Consider the following 24348-nt stretch of genomic DNA (forward strand, 5'->3'; position numbering starts at 1 on the left):
CTACGTCATCAGTGGGGCAGCTGTTTGGGTTCATGAGAGGTTTGGAAGACTGGCAGTGGTGTGGATGTGTGGCAGAGATGAGATAGAGAAATCATTCAATTGAATTTATGGCTGCAGGAACTGGGATGATGGTGATATCAAGCCTTCCACTGTGGGCCTATGGGTTCTCACTTGGACACGTTGCATCACAGCACAGGCAAGCAAGACTGCGGCAGTAGCAAAGAGAAATATGATGTCCTGCAGGCAGTAGGGATAAACAGCCTTCATTCTTGCCTAGGTGATGGCTCCCAGTTTACTATCAAAATCTCAAAAATTGAAAAATATACCGATCAGAACATCAAACAGTAAGGTCAAATCCCTGCATATTAATTAGTTGAAGTTGTTGACTTCGATGAATGAATTCAGCAGGTTTGACATTTTTATCGAATATCAAACATGATGCCCATGTAGGAACTCCAGTAAGTGTAACTGCTACACTTCACATCACCCCCTGCTAACTATATATTCCAACTCTTAAGATCGCACTACAGTGAGGAAAGGGATGACTGTCCCAATCCACACTGTACTGCAATCTCTATTCATTACATTGAGCTCATATCAGCAAATGCACAGTGGCATTTGCCGATATGAACTATCGATCATTTAACATTCAGCAACACTGGAACTGGCCATCTACCATTCAACATTCCTGTGTTCAAAGAACCTGCTTTCAAAATTTTGATTGTAAACTGATGGCTCCCTCTGGTTAGATTTCACACAAGTAAGGGATCGTAATGCCTGCTGACAAGGTAACAGATAAGCTAAAACTCATTTGAGGTGTCATTATGGCTGGCAGGCTGGGAGGTAAAATGCACAAGGAAAAAAATACATTTTCAATTCCCTTCTCACTATGTCTAGCTATTCAGCAAGTAAAAGTATTCTTCATGCACTAACACCATTCCATTATATATCAAGGTTCATCTGTTGCTTGGGGCAATGCTTTATTTAGATCACAGACCTTCAAATACACATTCCCACACAAAGCCAGAGATCATAATTTATACTACATTAGCCTTAAATCATTGAATATAATGCCCTTTTTGGCATCTATCTGTCCAGACACATGTAGCAACTGCAATACTCACAGAAGTACCTTTACTAAAAAGGATATATGACCTAAACAACACGTATTACATGGACTGACTCAAAACCCTGTCGCTATTCACAGTATCCTACAGACTAAGAAGTAACCTGTGCCTGATATAAAAGGCATTCTCCAACTCAAGGTTTGTCTTTTCGGCTTTTCCCAGTTAGGGGTCACAACAGCGGAACTCCGGTCTGCTAATGATTGGCAGTAGATTTTTTTTTTATGGTGTTGATTTGCCAGCCCGATGCCCAACCTTCAGTGAAGGCACACCCCTCTCACGCATGTCTTTCAAAGGCCACTCGACCGCAGGGAGGACATGCTGACTCCACACAGAAGGCACTCCAGCCAAGAATCGAACAGAAGAACCTCTTGCTGTGAGGCAACAATGCTACCACTGCACCACTGCGGCATATATATTGATGGATATACTGTACATCAGCAAGTCAGACTGCATCAAAAATACATGGTCTAGGGATACAAACCTTTTATGCAGCATCAACAGAGCAGTTTAGAGGGACAGATATATCTTGCAGATGATACTGCTGCTCTGGAATGCATTCCTCATCCACATAAAACAAAGCTCATCCCTGTCCTTATCCAAGTACAACTTAGATCTATTGATAGGAAACAGAAAATGTACACCAGGATTGCCCCTGTACTACTAATGGAGAGAGTCAGTGCCTAAATGCTTTATCCCATGCATGTGTCTCAAATATTTTATGGTATGATCACAATTATCATCATTAGGAGTAATATCGAATTATTGACCATGGCATAGGTAAGGCCAATGTCTAATCAAATGGGATAGGTTAATTTGAGTATGAAAAGGATATTAGCTAAGGTTAAAATGACCCTCAAGGGCAGATAGTCTAGTACTTATCTATGAACATATGAACCTCTAAAATGACTTGTTAATGAAACTACGGATGCAGATATACATCTTGTTTGTTAACTGGTCATCTTTTAAGACCAACTTTATGGGTATTCTTATTAGTAAGGTTACGGCAATAAGCTAGTAAATTGACAACAAACATACAAACAAAAAAGTAAATAAATAAAACACATAAGAATCCTGCATAATATTTCTGGAGTGCATTCTGGTCATACAATGGAAAACTTTTCTTTAGTAGAAAAATTACAAGACCCGGTCAGAACTAATCTATCCATGGTAGTGCAGCAGACTGTCATAAGTTTTGGAATGCTTCCATTCAGAGTGGTAGCTAACATTCTGTAGACTTTTAAACATAAAACAGCATATAATAATAATCTAAAACATAAAGACAGCATATAATACTAATATAATGACTTTGGTTGTAATATTTTCTACAAATTATACAAAAATAATTTCTTTCATAGGCTAAGTAACCCTAATGCAAAAGAATCTAGTTATAATGTAGAAACCTAAATAAACTAATTATTATGTCTCAGACCTGTATGATATCTTTCACTTTCACACAGAATCTTTCTAAGATGTGATCATTTTAGTGTTAGTCTCACTTCTCTCTGCAAATGTCCACAGAACTGTCTTCTTTAAAAAAATCCTAGATACACATCACTGAAAAATAAATTAAAGACTTTTTCATAAATCAGTCAAGAGCAAATTTATAAACTGAACTCAGAGTTTAATTTGATGGAAACAATTTTAACTCTTCTAATCTGAAATAATAATAAAATTAGTTAGCAGGTAAAAAGTCAAACATTCTAATTAAAACCCAGAGACGCCATAAGTTGTTGAAGACTGGGTGGGCAGAGGGTGACAGGGGCACTTAGTGATCTAAGAAGGGCATTTTTTTAAAACTATTTACTACTACAACAAAGCTTCACTTGGAGGGCATTTTAAGCTTAGCCAATTTCCATTTTAGTGCTTGAATTAACATTTCCTGATTGGTCTTACTTATCCCATGGCTGATAATTGTATATTACCCTAGTGAGAATAAATGTGACGACACTGTAGATAATTTAAGGGTATCTGTGGAAGTGATGCAGCATTTAGGAACTGCGTCTATCCATCATTAGTAGCACAAGGGGTAATTGTGGAGTACATTTTCTATTACCCATCCTTAGATCCAAGTTGCATTAGAATATGGGCAGGGATGAGCTTTGTTTTACTTGAATGGATAGTCTGTTCTGGATATATATCCATCTCTCCACAACATTCAATTTGGATACCTGGACTGACTATTTCTGATGCCATTCGACTTGCTGATGTTCAGTAGGTCCATCTGTATTAGGTCAAAGGATGTCTTGTATGCCAGACACATCATTTCTATGCACTCTGTAGGATACTGTGAGTATAGTGATACATCTTTGAGGTGGTCCATGCAAGACCTACTGTTTAGGACTTGTATCCTTTTAGTAAGGTATTTCTGTGGGTATACCAATTGTTGCATGAGTCTGGACAGATGCATGCCAAAGTGGGCATTATACAAAATGACTGACCAAATGAGGGCTTTGTAAAGGGGGACAATGACATCTCTAGATCAAATCACAATCAATTTGTTTATAAGCCATGCAATATAGAAAGACTTTCTTAGGACTCTGGGTACATGTTGGTCAAAAGTTAGGTCATTGTACACACAAGTTCCCAAATGCCAAACAACTGGGTCATTTCTCAGGGGGCATTGTCAATGTGGCAGTTCCCTGGAGTAGATGACTTCCCAAAGGATATGATAATGTGTTTCTTGGAGTTTAGTTTCAATTCATGATTCTGGCACCAGTTATTGTTTGGAACAGACCTTCCTGCAAGATGGTTAAGTCATTTGGGGATTCAGTAACTGTTCCTAGCTTGCAGTCATCTCAAACTTAGTCAGCCAAATCCCTTTGGTATTTCTTTTTACTTTTGAGATGCATATGCCAAACAGAAAAAGTCTCCACACCGAACCCTGGGGAACACCATTGGTGACTGGTCTCTTTCCCTGTTTTGACCTCCTGCATCCTGTAAGCAAGCATACATTTATATGTTCTTTGATTCACCTTCCTGATTCTATTAACCTGATTGTATTAAATTATATTCCTTGTATAATACAGCACCATTTGTTAGAATGCGTTTAAATTTGTAATTTGGAGCAGTCTTCTAGTGAATAATGAAACAAAATGTATGAACCAATAATGACAAAACTACCCATTTCAGAAAATTTCAAATATAAAAAACCACTCAAACTTCTGTCATTGCAATCCACCAGTATCAGTAAATATGCAAAATCTCTGCAGAAGTTAAGTCATCTAAATAATTCTACATTAAAGGGATCTGTAACTAATGAAAAGGTTGCTGCTAGCAAACAACTTTATATTTCATTGTTTCATCTACAAATAAAGTGCCCGCTGCCCTTGAAGAATAAATTGTCTATGCTACATTAAAAAATGATAAGCTAGTAATTTTGCAATGGGGAATGGATGGCAACCTGGTAACGGTTCATAGTTACTAAGCAACTCCTCCAAAAGGAGGACATTCATAGGACTGCAGCATCCACTTCCATTAAAGTACAACCCAGTACAGTATCAGCATTCTATCTGCATACTGTGGGAGTAACACCCACAGCCTTCTGTTTCAAAAGCAAGTATACTACCTGGTGTGCTACTAACAATGCAAACAACTTAGCATACATAGCATTGGGTCTATATTACATTGACGAACGCTTAAATGTTCGAATCTCTAAAGGTTGACCTTTAGAGATCGAACATTTAAGTGCTCAAAAATGTAATAAAAGAAAAAAAAGGTAAACTGAAAGGGTTTTAGCAAGAGGGCAAGGCCCCCTGCACCACCCATACCCCCCTACTTAAATATATCAACTCTGAGATCGCACTTCAGTGCACAGCAGAGCAGAAACGGGAAATTTTCCATTCACTACACTGTAGTGCAATCTTGGAGTTGGTATATTTAAGTAGTGGGGGTGTGGGGGTGCTTACACTATTTATTTTTTTTTATTTTATTTTTATTTTTTTTAATTTTTAAAGATATTCAAACACTTAACTGTTAGATCTCTAAAGGTTGACCTTTAGAGATTCGAACATTTAAGCATTTGTTTATCTAAAAAAGACCCGTAGCATTAAACTTCTCTTCCCCCGAAGCTCTCAGCTCCTTGTAAAATCCACTTGATGATCAACTAAATCTCTCAACTTCACAGCACAAGAAATTTGGAAAAAGCCAAAATTTATTTTGGGGGAGGGGTAAGGGCCCAAACCAGGGACACATTTTAAATATTGCTTGTATAATCTTAGAACGTTGCTAAAATAAAGTTTTTGTGTTACCATGCGTTTCCTGAAAGATAGGGAGGCTGAAACTTAAAGAGCTATCAGTATTTAGTGAATTTAGTTCACTAATTTGCCAAAAAAAAAAAAAAACAACACAAATTTTAAGAGGAACAGACCAAAAGTATGAGCCAAATATTCTGTGACAATCTGGACAGTGGAGAGCTATGGACTCAACTCCCTGAATCACAAGTGGTGGTATGGGTAGAGAATTCAGGCTCTTGTTTGAGCCTGAGTAACACTAACCACCAGGTATACCTCACTGGGGCATTTTATACACACAGACACACACAGGCACACCATAAACTCTGCAAATAAAAAACAAAATTCTCCTTACCGGCATGACTCTGGCAGCACCAATGGAACAGCAGCAGCATAACTCTTGTAACACAGAGCACTAAGTGAACAAGAACAACTAGTTTAGTTTGTTTAACTTCCGAGCACAAATCCACATGAGCGTGAAAACTCCACTTCATTAATTTTTCCCCGACAGGTCTTGCAACTGTAAAAGTGGGGGGGGGGGCTCCCCATCCCCCTGACTCTATGGTTCCAGCACTCATGTTAAAATTTCACTTCAGTTAGTGCTGATGTCATACAGTGAGATATGTGACAGTGGCTTTGCAATGGACATGCTTTTTAGCCTCAAAAGAGATTCAGAGATGACAATATTACACTAACCCTGGACACACTGATGTTTTTCACTAGTGTATGTACATCTTTGAATGGGTTTTCTGTGTTTTCAAAGGCATTAGAGATAATAGTATTGCAGTGGTTCTGGCTAATTCAAAGGCTTTCAATACTGAAAATATCTGTTTTTTCAAACATTTAATATAGTTTTCCTGTTTTCCCACATCAGAGTAGATTAACTACACTGCAGTGGTGGTGCTGCGGTAGCGTTGTCACCTCACAGTAAGACGCTGTCCAGTTTGATTCTCAGCTAGAACGTCTTCTGCATGGAGACATGCGTGAATGGGTGTACCTTCGTTGAAGGTTGTGCATCAGGGCTGGTAACTCAGCACATAAAAATCAACTACCAATCATTAGCGGACCGGAGTTCCGCTGTGGCGACCCCTAACCGTGAAAAAGCTGAAAGAGTTACTAGAGTAGATTAACTACATTTTTGTCACTTGACTCATTTTGTATCAAAAGTACAGTTATTTGTAACATTAGCCTGGTCTGGTGCCATAGACTTGTAGTTACACTCACAGTTTTGGTAGTATTGATTTACTGTACGATCAGTATGTTCCAAACAGCTATTTTTTTTTTGTTTGCTTTTTTTTCTGCTTTTGTCACAACTTTACATAAAAAAGTTACAGTTGCTTAAATTCTTGCCTAGTCTGGTACCATCAACTTGCTCTATATATTCACAGTAGTGAGAGTATTGTGATTTGTTGCAGGATCTGTGGCCCCAGGCTTCAATGGCTCACACTTTTGTCCTTTTTGATTAGTTCTCTGAACTAGTTTGTCTGTTATAGCCACTCTGAGCTGCACTCAGCAAATCATTGCCATAAAACTCGCTTGACAATGGGTAGTATGCACATGATCTGTTTTCCATAATAAGTCTGCCTAACTTAACTGACTTCAGTACTCTATTGAAGCCACTGTGAGCTGTGATGGGCTTAAATAAGACATTCTAAGTTGTAATAAGATACACCAAGTATAGTAGTTCCCCCCAGTTCATGATTATTATGGCTCCTCCCTACAAGTCAGTCATCACCACAAACTACCTACCCCAGCAGGTTCTGTCACCTCTCCATCCCAGAATCAAATCAAACTGCCTATATCAGTAGGTATCAGTCTCCCTGCTGCCAAGATCAGATCTATCAAAATCTTGAACCAGCACCTTCCCACAATTTCTTTAGCCAGTCTGATTATGATGTGCATCTTGTGACAATGTAGGAATTATCTCACACTGTCTGAGAACCACCTATTTCTCAAGCAGCATAATGCAGTGTGTGAGGAATGTACATGTATAATGTCACTGGAGGCCAAAACCTCCCACATGGACAACATTGATACCGGGATCATCTGCAGTTCTGCCCATAACTCACCTTCCCACATCCCACATGAACACAATCTGTTGTATGCTGAGGTTCTAAATCTTCACTTGCCCAAACCCCAGATTCCTCTGATAAATAACAAGTGCATTAAGCACACTCAGAAACACTCCAGGTCTGCACAACTTACCAACTCTATACATAGAGTTAGAGGTCCCAAGGTCACAAGCATTAAGCCCATGAGGCAGGCCTCTACCCAGCCACATATTCTAGTCATAGATGACTCCACTGAAAGACATACTGATGCACCACTCAGCAGTGTGAATAAGGAAAGCATGTCAGCTACTTATCTAGTGCCAGGAGTCATCAGCTCATGATTACAGTCTAATCCTTGAAGAGCAAATACCGGTATAACTTTGTCTAGTATATGTCAATGTAAATTACTTGAAATATATCTCCCTGGACTATATAAAGAAAGACACGATGGAGCTCTCTGACTAGGTTTCCCAGACAGGTATGAGCCTAGAATAGAGCAGCAACCTACCTTCTCCAATTATGCCTCAATACACGGAAAAAATATTGGATTAACTTTTGGTGTTATTCAGAAGGGGAACAATATTTGTCAGCCTGGAAGGATATGATCAACAAGTCACATTGCTTCCTCTAGAATATGAAATATTAGATAAAACATTGTCTACCTCATAATGTTTTCTTTAGGCATTGTCTGCCATATAAACCTACCAACAGAATGAATCAAGCAAAGGAATATATAATGGTACTACTGATCAATACTAGGAGCCAGAACAGAAAACCCCACTCCCTGCAGGCTCTTCTCACCCTCTAGTACATAGACATCAGTTTAATTTCTCCATGTCTTTTAGGATTCTAATACCATGACAGGAATGGACCCCATTCCTAAGTCAAATTATGGTTAAAGTTCTCGAAATTAGTATTGTTTCAGTATTTGATTTTATCCCAAAGTCCTCTTCACAGCACCCACAATGTGCCCTGAATTAATTCCTTCTGCAATTCATATGGAATTACATGCACTGATAATATATCTAAATGAGACTTCAAATTCTTTTTTATGAGACCCATTGCTCCTACCACTATTAGAACTGTCTGGGTATCCTTCTACATTTGCCTTCATTTCTGCCTGCATATCCTGGTATTTTATGACTTTCTGCCATAAGACACAGAAATCACTGGGTGTAAATCATTGCTGATTTTGTCATGGACTACTATATTACGTTTTCTCAGATCTATTTTTGAACTGTTGGCAATGGGTGATCCCACGTAATATAAACATAATCATTCTCTATAATGCTTTGTGTCTCATGTTTCCAGTGCTTCTCAGCTGCTTCAATAATGTAATGTTTGGACAATCCCCAGTGCAACAATCTTGCCACATTATTATGCTTTTCAGTGCATACAAGTCCTCTGCCATCAATGTATTCCACCCAGCAGCAAGATGGGTGACTGTTTCCAGTTCTGTTTTACTGAACCTGCATTTCTCTGTTTCTCCCACATGTTCAATGGACTTTGTAAACCAATGTACACATAGTCCACTAGGCTGAGTCATTAATATTAACCTTCCATCTTTTGGTTTAAATGCACATCGCACATACTGATCAACATGAGGTTGTTCCAGGAGACTTCCGTACTTGCAACTATATATATGCCTTTTCTACATTTATTGCCTTTACATGGGATCCTTCTATTTATATTCTTTTTTCTTTTTTTTTTTTTTGGCAGATTCAGTTGCTGCCTGATATTTTTTCTGGTTTGGTTTCCATTCTCTGTTAACACCGATATGCTACTGCTAAACTAAGCAGGGAAGTTATCTTAGATTTGTTCTCTTCATAGGTTCATAGGTTCATAGGTTCATACTAGGCTATCTGCCCTAGGGCATTTATAAGCCTAGCCAGAATGTGTTTGGCTTTCGCCACCCATTTTAAATTTATTTTGCTATGCCCTTTTACGAGGTTAGTATACTGTGCCTCTGTCTAACAGTGACACAGAAGTGATACCCGGGGTAAACCTACGATCTCCCATCCACTCCTCAAGATTCCTCTTGAAGACAGTCAACGAGGGACTCTGCCTAACCTGGACTGGGATTTTATTCCAGAGTGAAGGGAGACTCTGGGTTATGAATCTGTCCCTCCAGCATGTCCTATTTATTTCAGTGCTGAGGTTCAAGTCTCTCGAGCGTGTAGCTCGATGGGATTTGGATTTTCTGAGGTGCAGCATGTCCATTAATTCCGGATTGGACATGGCTTTATACGTCAGGCACAGATCGCCTCTGAACAGGCGGTATACCACTGAGTAGAGCTGGAGTTTCTTTAACCGGGCAGCATATGGCATCTGTTTGAGCCCTTTGATCCTCTTGGTGAGGTACTTTTGGGGTCTTTCCAGTTGCTGCAGGTGTCTGGTAAGGTTTGTTATGTTTTATCTGATGAGGTCAATAGATATGTACATAGTCATATGACTGTAGATCTACACATGTAATCAATTTTGAGGAGGCTTATACCTCCTTCACAACAAGGAATATATAATCTTGGTATACACTGATTTTTATATGCCATTTAATAAGAGTGAAGCATTTTTCTTGTTTTCTTTTCCAACTAATCTAACACCTTTTGGAGGCAGTCAGTTACCCCAAAACTGTAAGTTAGAACAAGAAGGGCAAATTGGTTTATACCTTACACTTCATTCCTAGAAGTCAGGGCTGTTTTCAGTATTAATTTTAGTCTTCTAAAATATTCTTTCCTGAGTTTTGTTCACATTTGTTCATGTTTTATTATAGATCCTTTATAATTTCCCCAAAATGTATATACTTCTTCCTGCTCAAATTCCTTTCACAAATGTTCTAGACCTACTAGTTACAGTACCCACTAGGGGAATACCATTCTTGATCTTATCCTCTTAAATCTGGGGTAATTATCCGCCATCCCTTGTGTAACATCTTCACACATCAGGTCTGACCACAAAGCAGCTTCCTTCTAAATAAAATTAAGACTAGAGTTTTCCTCCACCTCTGGAACCTTTAGAATTTTATCTAAAGCAAAATTTCTATTATGCAATATCCTAGCGAGCTTTTATATTCAGTAATATGAAAACAGTTCACACATGTAAGCATAGCAATGCAAATTATGGTAAGGGTGGTTTGAACACCTAATAAAATAACATGGCTAGGCTTAATATGGTCCTTCAGGGCAGTTAGCTTAGTTTTCACCTGTGAGCCTCTGACCTACCTACAACACTATTAACAAGTAAATGGAAACCTCATGAAAAGGGAATGATCTTCTCTTTTCTGTCTGACAAAGATTACAATCAGTGCAACTAGTAGCCTTACTTTATTTATTTATTTATTTATATTTTGTTTTCTAGAAAGATCTAACTGGGCTGTAAAAGAAACCCCCTTTCAGCAGATGCCTGAGTAGAAAAGACCCACTTTACAGTAAAGTATTTTATCATACATTAGTAATTTATTGCTAAGCAAAAACATTGATTTAACAACAATAAAAAACACAGAAAAAAGCTCAAATTTTGACAGCACATTATTCTGGTATGCTTTCAGACAGATTAGACAATAGGAATGAACTTTTTTTTTTTCCACATATTTTTTTACATACAGTAGTCCAAACATTTTGATAGTAAATAATCAACAGTTTAAGCACAGAGAGGAATGGTGAGACAGCTTATTGTATCACGACCCTAATACCAGTGGTTTGTATAAAAAAATCACTTTCTTGCTTAAACTGATCATCTGGAAAGGAAATCATAGATTGATTTCCTCAAAGATTAAAATAAGTAGAAAGTACTAGAAATGTAGAAAGTAGAGACAGTTTTAGATTTCCTCATAATGAAAATGACATAAATAGAAGTATGGTATAGACAACCCACAGTTAAGTAACATAAACAGCAGTATGTAACCGCATGTAGTATAAGGTTTATAATTCTATACAGTAAAGCAGGGGCATTAAGGAACAGGAAGACTAGATGACAGGAGAACATATTTATAAAAAGTGTGGAAACAGGGCTGGTACTAGTACAATGGGGGTCCCCACCAAGTTTCACGTTGGGAGCCCTACTCAGGAGAATATAAAGTGTGACCACACTGCTGTCACACCTCCTTCCCTGTCAAGCTTATTCAGCACCTTTTAATGACCACTATAGTGCTACTACATTCAGATCATTAAGAACTGATGTAGCAATTTGCACACAAGCTGACTGGCATTTAGTACTAAAGTTACATTATGACAAGCCCCTGCCCAACAACAAGGTAACCACTCACAGAGGTGCATGCACACACTGACTGGCATTTAGTACCAATGTTACATTATGACAAGCCCCTGCCCAACAACAACATAGCCACTCACAGAGGTGCATGCACACACTGACTGGCATTTAGTATCAATGTTACATTATGACAAGCCCCTGTACTATAGCAAGGTAACCTCAATATTTGTAGTTTTCTGGATTTTTTTGTTGCAAATCGTTGCAGGTTGAATTCACTAAATAATGACAGGTATTTAAGATTCAGACTTCATATCCTTCAGAAAATGCATAGTAACACAATACCATTTATTCTGTTTAAGTTTATAAGAGCAATAGTTAAAAACTGTCCTGATTTTTCAGTTGTCCCCCATTATCTTTGGCTTTGACCAGATTTTCTTTTGTGCCATGAGACTGAGAGCTATGACTGACTGGCATTCAGTAGCAATGTTGCTACATTATGACAAGCCTCTGTACCGCATCAAGGTAGCCAGTCCCACCGAGGTAAACATCGATACCCACACTGACTCCCACACACACAGCACAAACACACAAGACAAAGACAGCAATACAGAGGCTGAACAGAGACACCCACACACACTCCCTCACAGAGGACAGAGGCACACAAGACAGACATCTACACTGACTCTTGCACACAGGACAGAAACTCACACATGATAAAGACAGCACTATAGCAAGACTGAACATTAACACCCACACCAACCCACACATAGGACCAACACCCACACAAGATAAAGACAATATAGCAAGACTGAACATTAACACCCACACCAACCCACACATAGGACCAACACCCACACAAGATAAAGACAATATAGCAAGACTGAACAGAGACACAAGACAGACAGCAACACAGAGTCTTGCACACAGGACAGACACATGATAAAGACAGTACAGCAAGACTGAACACCCACACAGACTCCCATACACAGGACAGAGGCACCCATCCCACAGGACAGAGACACAAGACCTGGACAAAACTACTGCAAGATTGAACAGAGACTTACAAAAGAAGAAGGAAGCACTACTACAAAACAGAATTGAGACACCACTGCCAAACACAAGATGATGACAGCACTACAGCAAGACTGAAACAAACAAGCAGCATTAGATAAACTGACCCCATCACACAAGCCAGTTACTGACATACAGAACAGTCGCACTGCAGAGGCACGCAAGACAGCTGTGGGACAGGTATAGAAAAGACTACAGACACAAAAGACATACAAGGGAAAGCCATGGGGATTACTGAGCCTGAGGCATACAGATTCAAACCCAAAGAAACAGACAAGAGAGCCATGGGGATTACTGAGTCTGACACAGGGACTCAAAGCCAGAGAGAAACAGGTGAAGTCAAGACCAGCAGAGTGTCATTCATCTTCAATGTGTAGTGAGCTCCTCAGGTTTTCTGATTGCTAATGACACTAATAGTATCAGCAATCTGTTCTTCCTTTGCTTCTCTCCTACCTCAAGATGAGTCCTGCTGTCCAAAATGTCCTGGCCTCATGACGAGTCCTGCCACTCCCAACTGTCTTGGCTTCACAACAGCTACTACCACTCCAAGCTGTCTTTGCATCAAATCCTGCTAGTTTCATCCTCCTTGCACTACTTGGTTCTACCTGCTGGAGTAAGCAAAAAAAAATGAGTGAATGCAAAGCATATTATACTAGCCAGGCTAAGGTGCTACCTGAAATTTACTGCCTTACAGCATTCTAAAAGATTACTGGAAAGGCAGTATGAGCATATACCTAGAGTTTTACTGGGATCTTATGAATTTTCTTCAGGACAAAGTCTTCAGTGAGGCTGCCATGTGAATCCCACTTCATACTCATTTGAGAGCACAGCTAAGTATGAAAGTCTCTCCTGACTCACTGCTGAAAGTAGGTATGTCTTTATGAGTTTCAGTTTAGAAAAACTGTGTTCTGTAGTAGCCACTGTAACAGGTGCAGTCAAATAAATGCACAGTGAAACATAAGTATTTATATGGATGTCTTACAAGTGGTTGCAAATGAGGAAATTTAACACAGTCACTGGTGATGCTTCATTATCAATCATTTGAGAAAAGCTTTTCAGTTTGTGTCCAAGGTCAGAGTCATCAATGTCACAGTCAGTTATTTCACAGTCTTGCACTGTTGGATCAATGTCTTCTGCAACTTTACTCAACGTTTTAATATGTGATAAAAATCCAAAGGCCATATCAGATTCTGAAAGCTGCTCAAACCATTCAGTAAATTATTGGATTGTTGTGTCCAGCAGCACATTGAAGAACTCTACACGTAGTTTTACCATTGGATCCTGTACAGTTTCATCTACTCCTTCATTGTCAAAGAAGCACTTTACTTTCCTCTGCCTCTTTTCCTGAAATGTGGTGACAAAATTCCATTCTTCTGCTATCTTGGAGGCTTCAAAAATTGCACATTAAAATCCTGTCTCTCTGTAATTCTTCAGCAAGTCCATAGTTGATGCCAGCACTTTGACACATTTGGTTGGGAGGGTGACCTAATGATTAAGCTGTTTGCCTTACAAACACAAGATGCAGGGTTTGAATCTCACAAGGGATAATTGGCTAGGCTTAAAATGGCTTGCAAGGGCAGTTAGCCAAGTACTAAGCTATGAACCTGAAATATCAGCCAAAGGACTCTAATGAACTTTGCTTGCACGATTTATGTCTGTCAGCACATCATACCAGACCACTAAACATATAATGAATGGTATGACATAAGTTCCGAGCACAGTCCCCTTCTTGTTGATATGTTGCAGCATCACTTGCATGTAAAACTTCACTTAGCTGCTGTAATACTTCCATCGACTGAAATCTTACTGCCTTGACAGTCTAGCCTGCATTCCCAGCAAGTCTCCAACAGTGGCTTCACAGTGATGTTTATGTGCTGTATCAGGATCTGTTGTCAGCTCATTGATGCTGAACAGAGTATGTAAATGCTTTGCAGACATCCAAAACAAGATACTGCCTGTAGTGATGAATGTGCTCCATCACTAACTATAAGATTTAAATTTTGGCAGGTGCATGGCACATAAAAAGCCCTTGAATTCATCTGTTTTATCCGGGCTCGCACTCCAGCTCATTTCCCCTTCATACTGCTGCCATCATCTTATCCTTGTCCTCGACAGTCGTTAATTTCCAGTTAATTATTTTGCAGAGTTTGAAGAAGTGCTGCTGTAAGTCCTGCCCCAGTTGTGTCGTTCATAGGCAGAAATCCCAGAAAATGTTCCTCGACTGTGGCTGGAGTCCATGAAATATCTGCATACCTAACTACTACAGTCATTTGATCTTGATTGCTGATATCTGGTGTGCAATCAAGAACCACAGAAACGTACCTAGCATCCTTCACCTTCCCTACAATGGTCCTTAAAATAGCATTTGCAATCAGCTGGATAATTTCCTTCTGCATATCCTTCCCAATATAGTGATCCTTCTTTATTCCTAATACAACACAAATGTTCAGCCATGACAGAATCAAACTGTGACAAAAGGTACACTTGGCCTAAGAAATTGCCATAGGTGTACAGAGCATTACTCATATCGTGGAATGTCATGTTCCATTCTGCTAGGTATTAGACAACAGCTATAATGCATTCTAAAACACCAAGCAAGTAATTTATCTCTTTTTCAACCTCTGCTTGTCTCCTATCATCCATTGTCTGCCTATCCTTTACTCTATTATCCAGTTTCTTCCACTTCAACATGCATGCTGCATGCTCTGATGCTCAGGCATGGCTGTGTAAAGCTTTTGACATCTCTCTCTCCATGCTCTGTAACCACCTGACTTGAGAAGATGCTTACAATGTCCAAATAATTTGTATGCAAAGCAAAACAGTGCATCTTTTGACACTGAATATGTCAACCAAGTGCACTTTGCTCTCCCCAATTAGGCAGCATATGGAAGTAGTTCTTCAATGTAAATCTTCTTTTCTGCTCATTGACTGGGATCTGCTGCAACACCACTTGTACAGGTCCATGCTGAGGGTCAGCTACTCTAAACTCATCCCTTATCAAGTCTGGCCAAGTTCCTAGATCCTCTACACCTGACACTCCCTGCATATCATAGATGGTGGAAGGCACAGTGGTGCAGCAGTAGCACTGTTGCCTCACAGCAAAAGGTTCTCCGGTTCAGTTCTTGGCTGGGGTGCCTTCTGTTTCCTCCCACATTACAAAGACGTGCATCTGAAGCATTTCTCTCCAAGCCTCTGCTGAAAATTGGCATGTTCCAAGTCATACTTTCCTGGTAAACAAATGTTAAATAAATAAACAAATAGGCTACATCTGTTGTCACTACAGAAATATGAGCTGCTTCTATATCAAACTCTGGTGATCCAGGCAGCACCTCTAAAGTTTAATCTGCATTTATTGACATAATTTCACCCATGGTAACAGCTGTAGGTTCACAGGAGGTAGCTTGTGGTGCAGCTGCAACAAAGTGATCACTTTGCATTGTAAGGATGCTGGGCTCACAGTGGGTAGGCTGTAATGCAGAACCACAGTATTGTCCTGACGGCAATTTTTTTTCCTGAATCTACCCACTCTGATGACCCACAGAAAAAATACTTAATGGAACTGTTTCTCTTTACATCCTCATTCCTCTGCTGCCAAAGCTTAATTTTTTGCTGCTCTTGACAAATATGTACATTTCATTCCTAACTGGGAATTGAAGTAGAGCAGAATTACTACACGTGCAGACATTGGGTCCTTTTGTCATACTGTTAGTAAAAAGCACTACACTTCAAGTACATGTTACACAACTTTCTTTGGACTATCCATGACTGCATAATGACACACATTAGGATTCTGAACACATTCTAAGGATGGTATTTTCCAATTTCCACATGACAATAGTGAAATGTTCTTCATCACATTTACTTAAATAGACCCACTGAGGTAAATCCTCAACTTTGAGTTGCCTATTGCCACAATGTGAATACAAACTCGAAGCTAAGCAAGCAGTGTAAACAATAAGTGTTAACTTTAGGTGCAAGCTAGAAACCTACAACCTTTCCCTTAACACACTAACACTTGCCTCCTTTGCTTACAAAATACAGTCACTAACTATAAGTTACTATTGTGCATTACTTTCCAAGCATCCTCTACTGTATTGCACTACTGCTGCTACAAAAAGTCATAATAAAAGGAAATTAACCCAAACATCTAGTCTATAACTAGGTAGCACTACATCTTGGTATGAAAGACCACTGCAAAATACATTCCAGTTAAGCAAAAAAAAAAAAATAATAAATCTGCCATACCAAGTCAACTAGGGGCTACACAATTCATGATGCAATGCACCCAACAAGTTACCAGTTGATTCCATCTTACAATAGGATTGCGGTGGTGGTGCTGCGGTAGCGTTGTCACCTCACAGTAAGACGTTGTCTGGTTCCATTCTTAGCTAGAGTATCTTCTGCGTGGAGACATGCGTGAATGGTAATACCTTCGTTGAAGGTTGTGCATCAGGGCTGGCAACTCAGCACGTAAAAATCTACTGCCAATCATTAGCGGACAGGAGTTCCGCTGTGGCGAGCCCTAACCAGGAAAAGCTGAAAAGACACAACCACTGTAGGAAACACTGAAAGGAAACAAGGACCAGTAGGCAAAAGAACTGCAGTGCATACATATAAACCAGAAAAATGGATTAGGTTCCAAAAAAGTCACATTACTATGAGTGCAGGCACAAAAGAATGAGCAACATAATACTGAATGCTGTTCATAAGGACAAGCTATACAGTAGGGTACAACTGGAATGTATTACAACATTTCTATTGGCATCTGTTTCTATTGTACAGAAAGCCAAAAAACTGTTGAGAAATAGTAACCAGTAGGCAAAAAGAGCTGTAATGTAGGCAATAGGCATTACTGAAGTGCATTACAAAATACATATTGCATAATGACTTCCATTGACATCAGTTGCTATTGTACTGTAGGCAGAAAGACTGAAGAATGACTGACCAGTAGGCAAAAACTTAATGAGAAAGGCTCAAATTATAGTTTTAAGTTAAATATCTATCACCGGAGGTGATCCTCAGCTTTTTCTGCAAAATTATCTCCCTCCCCGCCAAACATGTGAAGAAGCCCAAAATACTTAAAATATTGCTATTACAAGGTGTCTGGAACAGGTGACTTGAATCTGAAAGAACAAATGGTTAAGTAGAAAGGCACAAGTTTTAAGGGGAACACACCAAACTATGAGGCAAGAAAAAGGTTATGGGGCAAAAAAAAAGACATTTCCAAAAACTATTCCCATGTTAATCACAAACCAGGCAAATTTCAGGAATGCATTGTCACAGTGACAGACACTGAATAACATATGCACCATTTTCATACACCTACCCACTACCTCTGAATATCTTGGCACACAATTTTGTACAAACCAAAATCATTGGTAGAACAAAGGAGTAAAATCATAGACTTGCTAGAAAACCTCATTTATGACGGACATAGAAGTGGCAAGCAAACATCGGGAGATAGACATTCCCACAACCCCCCCGTAGCACAAGAACTGTGGACAAAAGCAGAAAGCCAGGGAATGTACCATGCATTACTTGAAGGATATGAAACATGAAGTCCATTTTGCAAGTAGCTTCATCCCTCAACATTGTGCTATGTAATCATTTTGTGAGAGAGGAAAAGACCAAAAATATCAGGTAAACATTCTACAACATTCTCCCAGCACCTACCTCCTGACCTCTCATCACAATAATTCTAGTAGACAAAGTGAAAAACAATTGCAGAATAAATGTGTAACATCACAAACAGTTTAAAACATTGCTATGATAAGCTTAGAAAGATATAGCAGGGTTTCTATTAGCATACATTAAAACAACACAGTCTGCAGAAGTCTCACCCCCAATGTCTCAACAAAATAATTCCAGATGAAGTAAACAAACTAAAAATGAGACTAAGACATAACATTAGGGATTTAAAACAATGCACTTTTGAAATAAAATATACTAGAACATATTTTGCAGGAGCATGCATCACATTAACCTACAATTTTGATAAGGAGCAGACTAAAATTACCAAGCAAACATTTAAGCAGTTTGCAACATTGTAGCATTCTAGCAGCCCTAACCTCTCCTAACCTATCAACTTAACAATTATAGGCAAACCAAACACAGAATAAAGGCATAGCAAGGGAGTTTTAAACATTGCCATAATAAATCTGGATGAAGCAAAATTACCACAAGACAAGGACATTACAGCAGGGATTTAAAATACTGGCCTTACAAACTAATAACTGCTAGAATAAGATTTTGCAGTAGTATGTGTTGTATGTGCTCACTTGTTTGCGGAAGAAAATAAACAAAAATTATAAATATCTGGACATTGTGATACATTCTCACAAAGACAAAATAGTTAGATATGTGAAAGATGGCAAATACAACTACACTTTAGAAAGAATTATTTATTTTGCAGTATGCTCATATTGTCAGGCTTTTTATATTGGGAAAACCAACAATGCACTGAACAAGAGAGTTTATCATCACTTATACAGTATATCAAAAGGAGATAACAAAAGTGCACTTGCACGGCACTCAATGTCCTGTAGCAATTTTACTAAATTTACATTTTTTTGTTGTTGATCAAATATCACTACAAGTGTTTCCAGGTGACTGGAAAAATAAACTTCTGCACCAAGAGATGTTATGGCAGCTTAGGTTTGATGCAACATCCTTGCCAGGACTAAATGAGAACATCTCTATAGTTAGCGAATTAAAATTAAGATCGAATAAAATATAAAATGATTTAATTAGGATAAAGGTACATATAGGACTGTGTCTTAAAGAACATATATCAATGTTAGAAAATTGTGGTTTTTAATATAAAAGTTTGGTGTAATGTGTCTTTAATGTTCTAAGTTGTGGGGTCACATGATATCCTGAGAGATGTGTGAGTGAGGGTGTGTCTTTTTTACTTTCATTTTTTACTTTTTTTACTTTGATTTGTAACAGTATTTGAACTCACATTGCTTTTGTAAAGTCAGGTTCTGAAGATGTCTTTCTTACAAGATGAAAGTGCTTAGCCTGTAATTTATCAATAAACGTTTGTGGATTACTGATTATCTTGGCTTTCTGTGACTTCCAGTTTTTACCTCAAAAGTAAAAAGTTATAGAACAAAGCCATAGCATCAGGGATAGTTGTAAACATTGCTAGTATACACAATAAAATACTAACATAACAGGGTTTGTATCGGTATACATTAAAACATCATCTGTACCTTCTGTACCATTCTCACAGCCACTATCCCCCAGCAATCTTTCAACACAATTATAGACGAAACAAAAATTAGTTAATGAACATTCTTGTGCAAGACTCACTAAAAAGACTACATCAAATCTGGACATTAATTACAGACAAGCCTCCTTTCTCAATCTCTTAGGAGAAGAATTCTGTTCAAAAGTAAAATAAAACTAGTATGACCACAGACTCTCACCCCACCCAATCCTATTAGCACAAGAACTCTGCACAAAAAATAATGCAATCATTTCTGTAGGTTACCTCAACCCCCACCCCAAGACTACATAAAATCTGGGCATTAATTACAGACAAGCTTCCCTTTCTCTATCTCTTAGCATAACAATTCTGGACAAAAGTAAAATCACAACCCCTCACCCCCACAATTCTGTCTACTTTCTGGCAGATCCTCACCCCTACTGTAGTTCACTCACTCTCTCTCCTCTTACACCTATATTTATAATTTCCATCTGAGGATCTACCCATGTACATCTCACTGAACATCCTACTTTTCTTATCTACTTCCATCATAATTATACTCATGGTTCTGTATACTGCATTGTACTCTTACCTAAGCTCATTACAATATAGGCATATCCTTTTTGCATGCTCCATATAAACATGTTTTAACTATTTCTATTTATAAGGCTAAGTCACTTGTATTTATGACAGCATTACCTAGTTTCTACTATGCTTATGCTATATTCTTGCAATACCTGTCTTTATGCATGTAAAGGAGCCTTTCTCCCTGGGCCTCCACTGAAAATGGACTTTTGTCCAGTCAGACTATTCCAGTAAACAAAAGTTAAATAAATAAGTAAATAAATAAATAAATCCTCTTAGTGCAAGAACTCTGCACAAAAAAGTAATGCAATCATCTGCCTAGGTTACCTCACCCCCAACCCGAAGACTATATTAAATCTAGACATTAATTACAGACAAGCCACCCTTTCTCAATCTCTTGGCAGAAAAATTCCAGACAAAAGTAACATAACACTGGTACAACCACAGCTACCAATCCTCTTAGCGCAAGAACTCTCACAAAAAAGTAATGCAATCATATCCCTATGTTATCTCACCCTCCAAGACTGCATCAAATCTGGACATTGATTATTACAAACAAGCTTCCCTTTCTCAATCTCTTAACAGAAGAATTTTGGACAAAAGTAAAATACAACTGATATAACCACTGCCCCTTACCCCCAAAATCCTCTTAGCACAAGAATTCTGGACAAAAGTAAAATAAAACTGGTGTAACCACAGCCCCTCACCCCCAATTCTCTTACTACAAGAATTTTGCACAAAAACAGTAATGCAGTCATCTCCCTAGGTTACTCCCCACAAAGAAAAAAGTTAAAAATAAAGCCAAAAGCTTCCTTGTTATGCAGTTGACAGAAGGCTGCTACTAATCTTCTGCTCCCTCTTCATGACTGTAGACTGATCTGCTGCTTGCTTCCCTTTATACAGACCAGACAAGTTTAGTCCTTTTTAAATTGCCCTTAAAAAAGACAGTTTTTCAGATCTTTTATTAATTACTCTTAGAAGGACAGTTGAAAATCCTTTAGCTTGTCCAATGACCATGGCCTCTCCTGAAAGGCTTGAAACCACCATCTGTCCACCATTCTCTGTTTTCATACAAGTAATCCATAGCCACTCCAGGAAGGCTTGAATCTACCATCTGTCCATCACTCTCTGTCCTCACGCCAGTAATCCAAAGCCCTGCTCAATCTGCCACTGATACAGTGCAAAGAAAACTCCTCTCTTAAAAAACAAGAAGACAAGTAATACTACCCACATGTGCTTTTTTAAAGGCAGTTGACACAGGAAGTGCTTTTCAAATATGAATCAGGTCCTTGCTACATCACTTCCTTGTTAAAAAAAAAACAACTTACTTCCATGGCTGCTGCAACCAATCATGTCCCTTGCTTCACTGAAGTGAACCTGATTGAGTGCAGCTTACAGATGAATAAAAAAAAAAGCAGAAAAAATGTGATTGTGTGGTGACATCTCACAGCTATGCAAATGTCCATGAGGTGCCAAGGATTGAAAGGAGGAGATGGAGAAACATGTGGCTGCTGTATAGGGGCCCTTGTTCATCGGGCGATAATCAGGGGCTCCCCACAGCCACAGGTTCCACAGGTGCCTAATGCTGGCTATGTGTGTAAATGCTGTTTAAAGAAAATAAGAAGGAAAGGGAGAGACAAACTAAATTGAAATTAAATCCAGTTGAAGGACATTAAACATAAGAAAGTAGCTATTTGCTGTACTTTTCTTAGTAAAGTGAAAACCTGAAGAAAATGTAACACACCCAGTAAAGTTACAAAACATGTAATGCCAAAGATGTTGGTCACCACTGAAAATCACTTTCATAGTGTTTTCTATGGATGTGTCAGCCAGAGATTCAACATTTATGTGGCTTTGCAATTTTTTTTCCATGGTTACATGAACAGGAGTTAGTATATTTAAATAAGGGGAGCATGGGAATAAAGCACTCATATGTTGGAAATGTCACCTCTACAAAAAAAAAAAAAAAATCCAGTTTTTATAATATTTAGATTGTTTTATCCAGTTGTAGACTGGAACAGAAATTCTTCCATTTGTCAATGTAGATTTATATTGTAATTAGGAAGGGCTATAACAGGAAAAAGTACATCACGCAGTAATCATGAAAAATCTGACATGTCTTCATTCTCGCAAACTGGCCTTGAGCCAGTATACTAAACACAACCTTTTAACATTCTGAGTTCATAAATGATATTATTCTTCTATCACCAACACAGTAAACTTTACTTTCTGTTTTTGCATATAGCTTGGTGAAAATTAGTTCGAAGTTAACTTCTTAAAAACATGCTTTCAACTGTTTAATTTTCATGGTCTTCTTTTTATTTTTCACATAGCAAAAACTTTGCTTCTGCATAGTCATAAAATGAATTGATATTAATTTACTTAGATACCTGAATCTTGCAAGATAAATATTTTTCAGCTGTACCCATTTGGGGCAGAACAGGAAATGTTAACTATAGGTTGACAATAAGCTATATTCCACAGTTTGAATCTACTGAGCTCAATTTATATATTTTGTGTGATTTAAAAAGGCACTTAAACAGACCAAAATTCTTTCTGGTCTTCTGAGATAAAAAATATGTATGACTTCAACAGCATTCCTAGTTAAAAAGGGAGTAACATAACACAACTTTGCAAAACTTTAAGTTATTATTCAGCCAAACGAAACATGTCTATGTAAAGGTGATACTATATGAACAGTAGTTTCAGGTTTGTGACACTATGCATTACTTGCTCTCCAGAAAATTGGTTTGGTAAAATATAATTTTTTATAGAATTATGATAACTTTTAATGTATATTGTACTGTGCAAATCCCACATAAAGAAGGCTTGTTTTCAAGTATATATAAACTCGAAAAGTAAATGATGTCTGAAGTATAACAATGCAAGGTCTTGATCAGGCCATCTTTCTTAATAATTTATTTTACACTTTATATTTTCTCTTATTTGCAGTTGTGGTGAACGTAAAAGAAATGCTTCAATGGAGTGAGAAAATGTTGACTGAAAAACGGGTTGAAACAGCTTGGCTACAATTTTCTATGATAAAAATGGTTAAAATGTTTGCTGCTAAGAGACATAGTTTTCATTCTTGCTTAAGAAAAGCTGCTGAGATACAAACCAAGGTTTTCTTCTTGTTGTATAAAACCTTCCTCACTGAAGGCAAAATGCACAATGCAAAATCAAATTTAGTTCCCATTTATGTGTTTATGATTTGGAATAAATAACCAACATCCACATACTGTTAACAAGTCACATTCTGACATCCAAATGTGGAGATGTTTTCTAACTATTGCTTATATAAGCCTTGCCAATAAAAATGTTCATTTAGCATACCATCACTGTGTCATTGTTTAACAAATTATAAGTACAAATAAGAATTTATATAAAGGTGATGACTAAAGAAATGCTCCATGATCCATCTAGTAAATTTGCAAACAAAACTCTCCATATGAGTAATATCTGCCTTTTTGTATTACATAATATATCCTTACCTTTATCTTGCATTATTAAGAACTGTTGATTTCCAAACGTCACTGTCATCTTTTAATTGTAAACATCTATCAATTGTATTCTATGCCTATTTTTTTATCTTATTGTAAATTTATATATGGAACTTTTCTCCCTGGACTTCTATTGAAAAGGCATTACTGCTGTGCTGACAGACTATCCTGAACAAGAAAAGCAAATTAATAATAAAAAAATAAGCAGTAGCCATTCCCATCTGGCATCACCTTTGAGAGATCTTCATTGATATTTGTAAGGCTAATTGTGGCTGCAGTAACAGTGCAGACCACAAGGGGAAAATGCTGCTCCTACAGGTAACAGAAAGCTCATCACACAGGACTGATAACAAAGATCACTACAATATA

The 24348-nt window shown here is 38.1% G+C and overlaps 1 long non-coding RNA gene across 1 annotated transcript in view; it reads left to right on the forward strand.

Moving 5' to 3' along the window:
* The window catches only part of LOC122802834, a 39226-nt gene extending 15412 nt beyond the window's left edge, over positions 1 to 23814 (forward strand). The window contains exon 3 of the long non-coding RNA XR_006364990.1: positions 23432 to 23814. This is a non-coding gene — a long non-coding RNA (uncharacterized LOC122802834). The remainder of the gene's footprint in view (positions 1 to 23431) is intronic.
* Positions 23815 to 24348: the final 534 nt, after the last annotated feature.

This window comes from Protopterus annectens, chromosome 5.part0 (assembly GCF_019279795.1).
Source record: "Protopterus annectens isolate FY-2018-M chromosome 5.part0, PAN1.0, whole genome shotgun sequence".
NCBI lineage: Eukaryota > Metazoa > Chordata > Ceratodontiformes > Protopteridae > Protopterus > Protopterus annectens.